Here is a 12598-nt window from a genome sequence, read left to right as displayed (position 1 = left end):
CTTCTATATGTGACACCAATACAAATATCTGCTTTGTGATGACGTCACAAATGATGAGCACAAGGTGTCTGTTTCACTTTAGGCCCCACCGCAGGTGGCGCTGCAATTTGAAGGAGCCACTCAAAATGTGCCTCTTCACGGCGCTCATTGCCTTCGCGCCTTGCTATCACCATATTGCACGCACAGCGAGTGGCCCGCAAACCTGCGCTATCTTTTGTCATAATGGGCTTAGTCGTTCATTACAAACCCTCAAATAAAATGACCGACGCCGTGACGCACGTATGGCACAACTTGATTTGCTCCTGCAGAACCCAGGGATCCTGGGTTCGAGCCCCTCCCCTGCCCGTTTCGATCTGGATGAGCATCGTACCGGCGTGCGGTCGTGTATCACTACTGCGTGGCGCACGTTAAAGACCCCAGGCTAGCGGTTTGTACCGCACTGGCTAAATTTCTCATCTACAGCTGGGAGACTCGTCGCCCCTGTGAGGCAGACCAAGTTCTAGGCTGTATAAACACACACACAACCCAAATTTTTTTTTTGATTTGCTCTATTCAATCGTCGCCACAGCTGCGGCCGGTCTTAGAGGGGCAGGGCAACGATTTTATGGTTGAAATAATTTACCGTTTATATTCTTATGTTGCTTATTGCTCGACAAGTAAACGAAAAAATATGAACCCTTACCCCGGAAATCCGACAATTCCGCTGCGTAATCGCAAAAAAAAAAAAAAAATTATTTGCAGATTTGCCGCCACGTGTCGCGGATACAAGAACTGCTGTTTGATGTACTCTGGGGGATCTCGTCTGTCAGTTAGCGATTTGTGCAGTTCTGTGCGCAATTTAAGGTATTTTATAATCATGTCGTTTCAGCAAGAGAAATGCGTGAAAGTCTAGTATTATCCTTAAAATTATTAAATTGTCGTGGCGCCATCTACCGGAAGTCAACAAAACCATCCCCACACTGAAGCCACCCTCCCCGTCGTTCCCGGGTTTGCTTGTGCTGCATCTCAGACATGTTCTTTCCGCGCGTGTGGGAGCACAATAACGATGACCAAAAAGACGAAGAATTTTGTGAGCCAACGCGCGAGCGATGATAGAACTGCATGGTGGTTGTGGCTTGGTCTACCTAGTAGTGGCTCTAGGTCTACCCAGAGGTCTGCCGATGTCCCGTTCTGTGCCAAGAGCCCACCTTGCGTAAATAGTTTTCACTGTATTACTGAGCAAGTCTTCACCAAGAAATTTGTTAACGTAGACAAATGTTTTAACAGAAGGAGAGGATTTATTACACGACGTTTCGGAAAGAGACTTCCCTTCTTCAAGTATCTTGAAAATACAGTTGCAAAGCAAACAGCATCAGCAACATATCGGGTAATGCCCTAGCAGTTTGGTTTGTTCGAGAACCTGATAGGAGTCTGAACTTTCGGTTTCTCGCGTTTCCCAACGTACGACCGTATCGCCCGCGGGGATCACGGGCGATTCCTATCGGTTGCGGTGTTTCGCTGTGCTCAAATCAGAGTTCCCTGTTTGTAAACCAACATTTCCTCAATCATCGTCTATAGCACGAGAAACCCCACGGCGGTGCGTGGTGGCAGAAACCAACACGCCATGACGCCGAGTTGGTTGAGAAAACGGTTGAGACGGTGTTAAGAATAACAGGAGGAGCGCGGGAAGACCAAAAAACAGGGGCCACAGAGCCATTACGGAAGTGTCATGATCCCCCAGAGACGTCACTGCGCACGTGACTCAGAAGTGCTCTGTCGCCGATGCACGAGTAGAGAGGTGCCGAAAACTTTAATCTTATATTTTTATTTAAAAAAAAAAAAAAAAACTAGCGCGCGGAATAAGAAATGTTTTTCTGCTCTTGGATCTAAAAATGACCGACTCCAATTTTCACAATTATCTGGCCGAAGTTTAAAAATAGATGCATCGCCCCTGAAACGTGAAGCGGAGTACACCTACTTATTATCGGCTGCGAACAACAAGCTTGACGGTGCGTGTAAGAAAGAAAAAAAAATCGCGGGAAGCTTAAAGTAAGTGCATCCGGAACCAGTATTGCCGACATTGACAGATCGGTATTGTTTTTTTTCTTTTTTTTTAATCCAATGAAAGCAGCATTGATAAATTTTAAGACGGCGTAGAGGGTGTTTGACCAATCGTACAGGACGCACCTCACCGACGCTTTTGGTCGCGCAACTGGCAATGATACAACGCAGGGGATCATCATCCGCGTTCATTCGCACATCCATCTTCGCGCCTGTTACTCGGGCGCTAAGTGCAGCCATAGCTTCCTCTATTAGCGGCGAGATGTTTTGGTGGCACCCTTGTTTGGTTACCTTTCGTGACGCCATTACCTTGCGAACAACGAGTTCGATAATGTTTGTATTGAGCATGGTGAAAGCCTGAAATCATAGCGCTCTCAAAGCAACACTGCCAACACCGTCCAAATGGAAGTTCTTTCATTCCTCTTATATGCGTCCATGAGAAATCCTTTGCTGACGTTATAGTCAGAAATTCGGCCAATCGTGGGAGGCCCAATACAGCGACGCTTTCGATCGCTCACGTCGCCAATACTCACAACGCCTGGCAGCTGGACGGCGGAGCCATAGAGTGTCTTGTCGCCGATTTAGAGCGCGAGGATCTTGCAGCAGAGATCATCAAAGAACCATTTTTCGGGAAACCTTGACGTCAGCACACGGCTTTTTTTAGCGCGAGGACCCTAAACACACTTGTTCGCTCGGGAGAAGTGTGTTTCGGCGTATCTACGCAGCGGGGCGCCAATCACGTGGCTCTCCTCTCGTACGTTGTCTGCCGCTCCTACTTTTCCGTCTGGGCAGCCGCTTCTCGTGGCGAACTGCCGGGCTTTGTGAGTATACAGGCGGCTATGATTGTCGCGCAACGCCCACTCTTCCCACGTTCTCTAAATCTATCTAAAGTTTACTTATTTGGTGGCTTTCGGTGACGCTCACAAGTGTTTAGTTGAAACTATCTGTGTTTCTTAAATATTAAAAACAAATTACCGATTTCTACATAATCAAGTGACTTATCATGACGATTAGACTCTCATATTATGTCCTAATGGCAGTTTGACTCATCTGGACAGATCGTACTAATGTAGCTTTCATGGCTTAAAACAATCTGCAAAGTCCACAAAACGCCATGTAATAAAGAGCGATCCATTGCTTTATATGGTCCTCCTCGCCGACGTTTTTCAAGAGAATGGCGCTTAGCCGGAAGGAGAGATTCTCGGAAAAGGTGGGCGGTTTGAGCCGGTCAATCACGTCGCCACGTGAGCTCACGTGGTATCATCGCTGGCCGGCGCCTTCGCTCAGAAATCAGCTAGAGGAAGAGAAGCTGGGAGATGGGGATTCGCGTTACCTTTTCTTTTACAGTGGTTTTTGACTGGCCCACTGCACAATGGCGGCGGAGCCGTCATAGCGGAACGTACAAAACTAAAAACCAACATGAGATGGTGATGAAATGAAAATACATTTCGTAGCACCTCCAACCTGAGCGCAGCCGACGCTGGAACACGAATGGACCGAACAAGCCACGTCAAAAGCGAAATGTGATAACCTTCGTCATATTTTTATTCGTGTTCAAGCATCTGCTGAATTACTGAAGCGTATCTTTCCTGCGTGTTTGTATTTGCTTGAACCTAAGACTGCGTTCCAAGTCCTGGTTCTAGGCCTTGCCAAGTGGCTGGACTCTGAATTCAGTTTTGTGGTCAGGTGTTAAAAAAATAAAGGTAAGATGTACAATAAAATGCAATCCAATGTCTGATGTGTGGTTACCTTGGGGGGTAGCGTATTTAGTTCCTCTGAAATGAGGTGATGAAAACGTTCATTTAAACTTAGGTGAAATGTCAGTCCCCAAAGCGGGCACCACATGAGCCAGACATCACGCTACTGGCAGTCCGCAGAGAGGTTTGAGCGCGAGTCATCGCAAGAGCCGTGCCCCGAATAGCACGGGGCAGCACGTTCAAGAAGGAACTTGGCACGCGCCACCCCAACCGCGAATACTGCGGCGACTCCAGTCTGTAGGCTGCCCCTCTCACGATGCCTGAGCAACGCGACCCCGGCCTAAGGACACGACGCGGCGCGTTCGCTTTCAAGCGTGGTGTCTGCATCCTTGGCGGCGTGAAATAATAATGTGTATTATTACGACGAAAGAGAGAGAGAAAAATCTTTTATTGGCGGAATATGCGAATTCCTTAGAGTGCGGTCCTCGTTGTGGCCGTTGTGGCGGCGACCTCCTTTGCCCTTTCCACCAAGGCGCTTTGCACCTCTGGGTCGGAGCTTCGGAGCGAGGTCTCCCACTCATCATGGGATGGGATTGAGGGAAAAGGGTCTTGTGGGCAAGCCCATATTATGTGGGGCAGAGTGGCTTTGTCTCCACATAGGGTGCATTCCGAGGTGGGGTACATTGAGGGGAAGATGTGGGTGAGGATAGCGGGGTTAGGAAAAGTGCCCGTCTGGAGTTGGCGCCAACTGTGGGCCTGCTCCAGGGTAAGGGACTTGTCGGCTGGCGGGTAGACCTGACGGGAGAGGAGGTAGTGTGTGGTGATTTCATGGAAGCTGGATGGACGGTCCCTGGTGGATCTGGCCCCGTGATAGGGATGGAGGCTAGGCCCTGCCGGGATAGTGTATCCTCGGGCTTGTTCATGGGCCGCTTTGTTTCCCTCGAGACCAGCGTGCGCGGGTGTCCAGACCAGTCTGACGGAGGTCTGGGGCGGGTTTCTGAGAAGAATTTTGAGCGCTGGCTTGGAAATGCGGCCAGCTGCGAAATTTTGAAGGGCGGTTTTGGAATCCGTGATGATCACTGAGGGGGTTGGGATCACAGTGAAGGCGAGGGCTATGGCTACCTCCTCCGCCGTTTCTGGGTCAGTGGTCAGGACGGTGACAGCGTCGATGGGGGTGTGTAAGTTGTCAGTCACCGCCGCCGTGAAAGCCCCATGGTGCCTGTATTCTGCCGCGTCGACATATAGGACACCCGGGTTATCCCCGTAGGTTCTTTGCAGGGAAATGGCGCGTTGTTTCCTGCGAGCAAGGTTGTGGGTGGGGTGGACGTTTCGAGGTAAGAGATTTGCTATAATTTTGTTGTGGATGTTGGGCCTGATGGGGGATTTGTCTTGGTGGAGCTTGTGACATCCAAGTTTAGGCTGGCGAGTATGTGCCTAGCAGTGGGGGTGCGGGAGAGTCTAGTCAGTTGGGCAGCACGATGTGCTTCTATTAATTCGTCCAGGTGATTATGCAAACCGAGTCCTTCCAGTTTGGCAGTTGGAGTGCTGGGCGGTAGGCGCAGTGCTATTTTGTAGGCCTTGCGGATCAAGGTATTAACCTTATTGGCGAAGGCCGGCGTGAGGCGTAAGTATGGGGCCGAGTATGTTAGCCGGCTTAGGACGAATGCCTGTAGGGTGCGTATGCGATCCTGTTCGTTGAGGCCTTTATGTTTATTTGTCACCCTTTTCAGTAGGCCTATTGTTTGATTAATCTGACTTTCTATTCGCTCAAGAAATTTGTTATTGAGCCTATTCGCCTGGATCTGCAGTCCCAAGATTTTGAGCTCCGAGACCACTAGGATTGGCCTGCCATTGATGTGTAGTTCGATGTCAGCGTTGTTTTGTTTCCTAGTGTTGGAGGGCCGAAGTAGTATTAGTTCGGATTTCGCCGGAGAACAAGCGAGACCTGCTCTCTCTGCTTCCTCCGCTACTATGTCAACCCCTTGTTGTAGTGTTTCTTCTATATGGACGTCACTCCCTCTGCCGATCCAGAGGGTGATGTCCTCCGCATAAAGACTCTGTCGGAGTTAGGGAATTTGGCCTAGCCTTTTGGGGATGTTGATGACTGCCAGATTAACGAGAATGGGCGAAAGCACAGTCCCTTGCGGGGTTCCCCTGCTGCCCAGTTGGGTAGTGTCTGACGTGAGGTCGCCAACGTTGACTACGGCAGTTCTCTCGGAGATGAATGCTTTGATGTAGTTGTACGTCCTCTCTCCGGGGTTTACTGATCCCAGACCCCCCAGGATGGATTCATGGGTGACATTGTCGAATGCCTTTGTGAGGTTTAGGGCCAGGATGGCTGCCGTGTCGAGGTTGCCTGTGGATTTGATTATTTGTTCAGAGAGCTGTAATAATATGTACTGCTTGAATAGCCCAGCCCTGAAGCCAACCATGGTGTGTGGGAACAGGTCTGCGTCATTCATGTGGTTGGTCAGCCTATCTAGGATTAAGTGTTCCATTAGTTTACCTAAACAGGATGTTAGAGAAATAGGTCTTAGGTGTTCTAGGGTGAGGGGTTTCCCTGGCTTGGGGATTAGAATAACTTTTGCGTGTTTCCACGACTCGGGAATCCTCCCCTCTCTCCAGCATGTGTTGATGTAGTCGGTGATGTCTGTAATGGATGAGTCATCAAGGTTGCGGAGGGTGCGGTTGGTTATTCCGTCCGGTCCTGGCGCCGAGTTGGGTTTGAGCTTGGATATTGCCGACCTCACCTCCGCCTCCGCTATTTCTCGGTTCATGTTGGTGTTTTGCTGCCCAGGGTAGGGAGGGAGTGCATTTTGGGGCCCGGTCGGTAGGTATTTTTGGGTAGCTTGATCGAGCAAATCGTGATCCGAGCCTGGGAAATTTTGTACACGTTTAGTCATGCGATTCTTTTGTTCCGATTTGCCTTGACCCGGATCAAGGAGGTGTCGTAAGAGGATCCAGGTCTTTTTCAGCCCAAGGTTACTGCGTATTTGATCCCAGATCTGTCCCCATCGGTCTCGCACCAGGGAACTCGCATGTGAGCTGATTTGTCTCTCCAACTGGGACAGTTTGGTTTTCAGTTTACGGTTGTGTTTGTTCTTCCTCCATCTTTTTAGAATACTACTATAGGCTTCCCATAGATTTTGTAGGTGGGAGTCTACCGTTTCCGATGGAATGCTCGGGTCTAGCTCTTTGGTAGCTCCTCTGACATCCCTCAGCAGCTGATTAGTCCACTGAATGATATCGTCGATCTGTTCGTGTCTGCTTCTGTTTTCTGTTGCGTTGGACTCTCTGACTGCTCTGAAGCTTTCCCATTCAACCAGGGTGCTTTGCCTGAGGGTGCGAGTAAGCCTCATGTTGGGGGAGAGTGTTGTGCTTATGATGAGATGATCACTGCCTAGGCTGTGTTCAGTGACCGTGCCCGTGAGCCGGCTGATGCGTGATGAGAGGGTGAGATCTGGTGTTGTGTCTCTTTGAACACTGTTGCCTATGCGTGTGGGTGCTGTTGGATTAGTCTCTTATGTGAGGTGATGTGATTGTATCTGTAGCCAGAGGTCTCTGCCCTTGGGACTGCAGCTCTGGTAGCCCCACGCGGTGTGCGCGGCATTAAAGTCTCCAACTATTAAGAGAGCGTGTGGGCCCGCTTCTTTTCTTGCAAGCGAGAATAGCTGGTTGAATCGGTGTGTCCTGCCCTGATTATTTGGTGAGCTGTATACGTTTAAGACACATACTTTAGTCCCACCTCGCTTCGGGGGATAGACTGTTACTAAATCATGAGGGATGTCTATACTGTCCAATTTGTGCCGCGACGCGGGGACGTTTCGGTGCACCAGGACGGCGGTCTTGCCATTTTCTTTCCCTTGGCAGGCTTTATAGCCCGGTAACTTGACCTGAGTTTCTACTTCCTGGAGTGCGATTATATCCGGGGGAGATTCGGCGTTTTGTAATAAAAGCTGCAGATTCGCTCGTTTCCGTTTGTAACCTCTGCAGTTCCACTGCCAAACTGTGACTCCTTTGTGATTAGTATGTGCCATGGTGCGGTTGTTCTAGAGAGTGCGGGGTATCTAGTGCGAGGTCCGCCTTGTAGGTGGTTGGATACGTTGGGGTGGGGTGCGTGAGTTCATGCTGGGGAGCTCCAGGGGAGGCGTTCCTTGATCTAGAGCCGCGTATCGCATCCCTGTACGCCTTTGCCACTCTGCTTTCAAATTATTTTAGGAGGCCACTAAGCGAGCTTTGCATCGCGGTTTGTATCGCGTTGGCAATTTTGTTGTCAATGTTTACCTCCAGGTTAACGCATCCTTCCCTGATCAAGAAGATGTCCTGCTCCATCTTGGAGTATTTGCAGTCGGGCTCCCCGTTGGATCGAGAGGTATCAGGAATAGTGTCTTCATCCTCTGGTTGTGTTGTCGCGGCCCTCTTTTTTGAGGCTGGGGGCGCGACGGGGGCTTGCGTGTGCATGCTAGCCTTAAGGTTCTGATTTTCTTGTCTAATTGCCTGTATCTCGTGTCTAGAGGCCTTAAGTTCTCTAAGGAGGTTTTGATTCTCTCTCTGAAGCGCCGCCATCTCAGCTCTGAACTTAGCGAGCTCTGCCGCTACCTCTTGTGGGATTTGGGAGGGGGGTGGTGCGTGGGGCGGGTGGGTATGGGAGGATTGAGAGTGGTTGACCTCTACCCCGAAGCTTACCATTTTAGAGGTGTCCCGCGCCTTGGGACGGTGCCTGGAGCTCGGTCTCCTGGTGTTTCTTGCCGGTCCGTCTGATGACCTCGTTCTGTCGGTGGACGGTGTTCTGCCCCGGTTGATAGAGGGGGACCTCGTTGTTCGCCTTTCTCCTGCCGGTGACTTACTCGCCGATCTGCCTCTGTCTGGGAGGGCGGGCCAGTGCTTGGTGTCGTCGGTGTTGGGAGGCGGTTTTTCACTGCCTGGAGGACCCCTCGCCCAGGCAGAGGTCGACTGTGGGGCTGCTTGCGACGGTTGCCTGCGGCGGGGTTGGAATCTCTTCGGGCATTCCGGCGTTCCCATGAGGTGTGGCCCGCCGCATACCACGCAGCGAGGCGTGCATGGATGGTCATTTTTGGGGTTTTCTAGGCCGCAGTTGGCACACCTGATGATCTGATGAGGGCAGACATCCCGTCGATGTCCCTTTTGCCAGCACTTGGTACATGCTTCGGTCTTCTGTCGATACGGGGTACACCGGTAAGTGGCTGGCCGGTAGCGAACCCAGAAGGGTACTTTTGGTCCGTTGAATAGGATTTGAACTGCGTTGGTTTCCCCGAGACGCTTTGCTGCGAGTATAGGCAGGTCAGGTTTGGACCTGATCAGCACTTGGTTGATTTCGGCTTGGGAGTCCTCCTCAGGGATGTTGAATATAATTCCTGCAGTGGTGTTAGCCGGGGCCGAAACGTGCGCGGCGAATTCGTATTGCTTGCCTTTGACCATTATTGCGGTGACTGAGCACAGTTTCCTTGTGCGCTCTTCATCCGGGGTGCTGACAAGTAGGTAGTTGGCCTTTGCAAATACGAGGATTCTGTTCCTTGAGTCAGATGTAAGCTGTGCCGCCTGAGTGATGCAGTCGGCTAATGTAGTGGGTGAGACGGTGCTGAGATTTAACCCACCTCTGGGGCGAAGCACTACTTTGACGTGGTCCTCCGGGATGCGTTCAGCCGGTGGAGCCCGATGCCTGGGTCGTCCTCGCGCTGGGGCCAGTCCGGTGCTGCACTTTGTGGTCGCTGGCGATGGTGGTGGAGTCGAGGCGGGCTGGCTGGCCGCGTCTAGGACCCGCTGGCGCCTTCGGATGACCGTCCAGGACTCGTCGTATTGCTCTGGGGGGAGGTCTTCCCCGGCTACAACAACCTCCATGGCCGATGTCGTTCCTAGGCCCAACCGCTAAATCGTGCGGCTAGGCCTCCTCCCTCGAGACAGCCGATCTCTCCTTATTACGACGAGAACTCAAGTCCACTCCGCAACACAAAGTCGAGAAGAGAAGTCAGGACCCTCGGCCGGCGCTCGGAGTCGCCGGAAGGATACACCCAGATCTGAAGAAAGAGTACCTCAGGCTGCTTAGCGCTCGACAACCAGAGCGGCGCGCTCTCAAATGAGATGATGAATTTTCGGGAGGACATCTGCGTGCTTGCATCGCTGGTAGCGAAGGCCGGGTGGGACGTAATAAGGTTCAAGTTTACGTTGCATGTTCAGCTTGAAGTGATAGACGTAATGAGGCGGAGCAGCTCTGCCTCTCCGAATGCGTCGAAGCATGATCATCTTGTGCAGACGAAACGTGTTTTCAGGTATCGGAAGCGGTTCTGAGGTCCAAGAGTCGTCAAGTCGGCGTTTCCAGTCCCGGCAGACGAGGAAAACAGCATCGACTGGGTCGTACACACGGGCTTCGTCTTGGGGAAACTGATAATGATTGGTCCTCGAGGAAGGCACTGGCAAGCTAGAAGACCTAAACGCGCAAAAAAAAAAAAAAAAAACAGAAAAAAAAGCAGACGAAGAAGAGACTTATACTACACGGACTGGCGCTAACTTTCAACTGATTTAATCAATGCAAACCACCCAGCACACAAGCTTGAGCACTCTTTTCCTTCTTGTCAATCCCATGTGATAATTTGCGCCAGACCGTGTTTATGTCTCTCTTCTTCGTCCGTGTTTTTTGTCCTTTTTACGTCCTTTCGATCGCAATGAACCAATTAGCCCAATTCAAAGTTTTAATTAAAGCAAACGAATTGTCCACTGGGAGGAGGGGAAATTTCTATGCAGCTTCTCCACTGCAGTCTCGTGGGCCATCTTGCGGCCGTCAATGCCCGCATGCCGTGGTACCCTGCGTGTATTGGCTCAGGCGCTTTGACGGCGGTACAGGCGAAGTGCAATGTCAACAATAGCGGCAATTCTCGGACTCTATGTGAGTTGATGCGCCTTAAGAGCGCGAATCGTGGCCTGAGAGTCAGTGAACACCGTAAGCGTGACTGGCTCGTGATTCCTGACCTCATACGTCTAGAGGGCGAGGATAGTGGCGCGGGCTTTGGCTTGCTCCTGAGCAAGCCAAAGCCCTGAAGGCGATAAACAAATCATGATTGCAACAACGATAGTATCACAATCCGCAAGGTCATGGGACGGGACCACCGCAGCTGTCGCAGATTGACCGGATATGTACAGGGCAGCATCCGCATACCCGATGACCTGCACAGGGTGCTGAGATAATGCGGTGACTTTTGCTTGGTGTTGACGGTCATAACGCTCTAGACGCTTGGCGTGGCGCTTGGCATCCATATTCCGCAGGACAGGCAGGGCATGTTGCTTGAGATCGATGAGATCCCATAGAGGCTTGGTAGGCGGCAGGTCGTTGATGTTGGTTACAGCTACACCAATAAAGCGAGGAACTGCCCTCCCCTGGAGCGTATGCTCAAGCCGGGTCATGTGCATGTCGAGTTGCAGCTCTAGTGTTTCTCGAAGGTCGACGAAGCGCAGGCACCTGCGAAGCTCTGGCGTCAGTGTGTGTCGAGGAAGACCTAGGATGGTTCGAAACCTTGTGATACACCGTCGCTATCTTTTTGAAGTGGACTCGTTTGAGGGAGTGGACGCGCGAAGCATTGGCCACCTTCGCAGCAAGGACGGACGTGACCAAGATGTTAGCGATACGTTCTCCCGCGCAACCAAGGCGATGGGAGATGCAACGGAAGGGATGTAGGCCGTTTCTTCATTGCCGAAAAATACACTTAACCCATTAGGTTGCCACTTGAGGGCTCTACCCAAAATTTTCTCCATCAACATATCTGAAAAAAAAACCTTGCTTATGGGACTACCGTCGAAAGTGGGACCCTAGTCAAGGGTAAAATGTCCACGGCCGAACAACATGTGCTTCGTTTTTTCTGGGCAGGGAAGCATGCAAAAGCGTTGAAGGTGGGCGTGGATGGCATCCAGACCAGCCCGCAGCGCTGTCTTCTGCGTCAAAACCGAGCTTTGGCATGTCCAGATGGTAATGTTGTCGGCGAGGACAGTAGCTCTTAGGTTTGGAATACGACGGAGGGCCCAGAGGAGCGGCGCCACAAGAATGTTCAATAATGGCGCCATCGATACTGGTCCTTGAGGAACTCCAATTTCATTCTCCTCGGTAGTACTGCTACGCGCGTCAGGGCCGTAGTCTGACTTGAGCAGGTAGCGACGGCCGGCCAGATATCAATGGACAAAATCTAGTTGATTACCCTCTAGGCCTTGCTCGTACATTTAGGAGACAACGGATACGTATGGTACCGTATCAAATGCCTTCCTAATATCCACAGTGACCACGGCCCGGTGCCGCTGGCTGTTAGGGTGCCAGTCAGCGAGATCATGGTAAATCATGGCCACATTTTCGTGGTTACTCAAATTCTCGCTAAACCCCGTTGGTGTGGGATGAGAGATCGTGAGGTCTTCTACTTGTCACTGAATAGGTGCAAGCACCATTCGGTTCATCGTTCTCATGATAAATGTAAGGGATATGAGACGCAGGTTTTTCAGGTCGGCCTGTGGTTTTCCGGGTTTGGGGAGGGGAGTAACACATGACATTTTTCAATCTTCAGAGAGTTTATTCGTGTGCCAGATGAAGCTGAACAAGTGAAGTATACCTCCCCCCCCCCCCCCCCCCCATTGGCACGAGGTGCATTTGGAAGCATTGGGGCTGTAACTCCAGCGGAGCCGGGGGCACTCTTAAGTTTGCACTGGGCGATCGCTGCATCAGGTTCCCACTCGGTTTATGGCTGGTTCCCATGGTTTTCCAAGTCCACAATGTCTGCATACACGAGCTATATACATTGTGTGATGGAAGATTGTAAGGTTTCGTGAAGGATACGGAAGCAAGCTAGCCCCGGATATCTTCCATGGGG

At 51.3% G+C, this 12598-nt stretch overlaps 1 protein-coding gene across 1 annotated transcript in view; it reads right to left on the bottom strand.

Moving 5' to 3' along the window:
- The window catches only part of LOC8039620 (glutathione hydrolase-like YwrD proenzyme), a 259339-nt gene that overhangs the window by 314 nt on the left and 246427 nt on the right, over positions 1-12598 (bottom strand). The window lies entirely within an intron of this gene.

Source organism: Ixodes scapularis, unplaced genomic scaffold, assembly GCF_016920785.2.
Source record: "Ixodes scapularis isolate PalLabHiFi unplaced genomic scaffold, ASM1692078v2 PGA_scaffold6__148_contigs__length_123643588, whole genome shotgun sequence".
NCBI classification, from domain to species: Eukaryota; Metazoa; Arthropoda; class Arachnida; order Ixodida; family Ixodidae; genus Ixodes; species Ixodes scapularis.
This window is presented reverse-complemented; position numbering and strand designations above follow the sequence as displayed.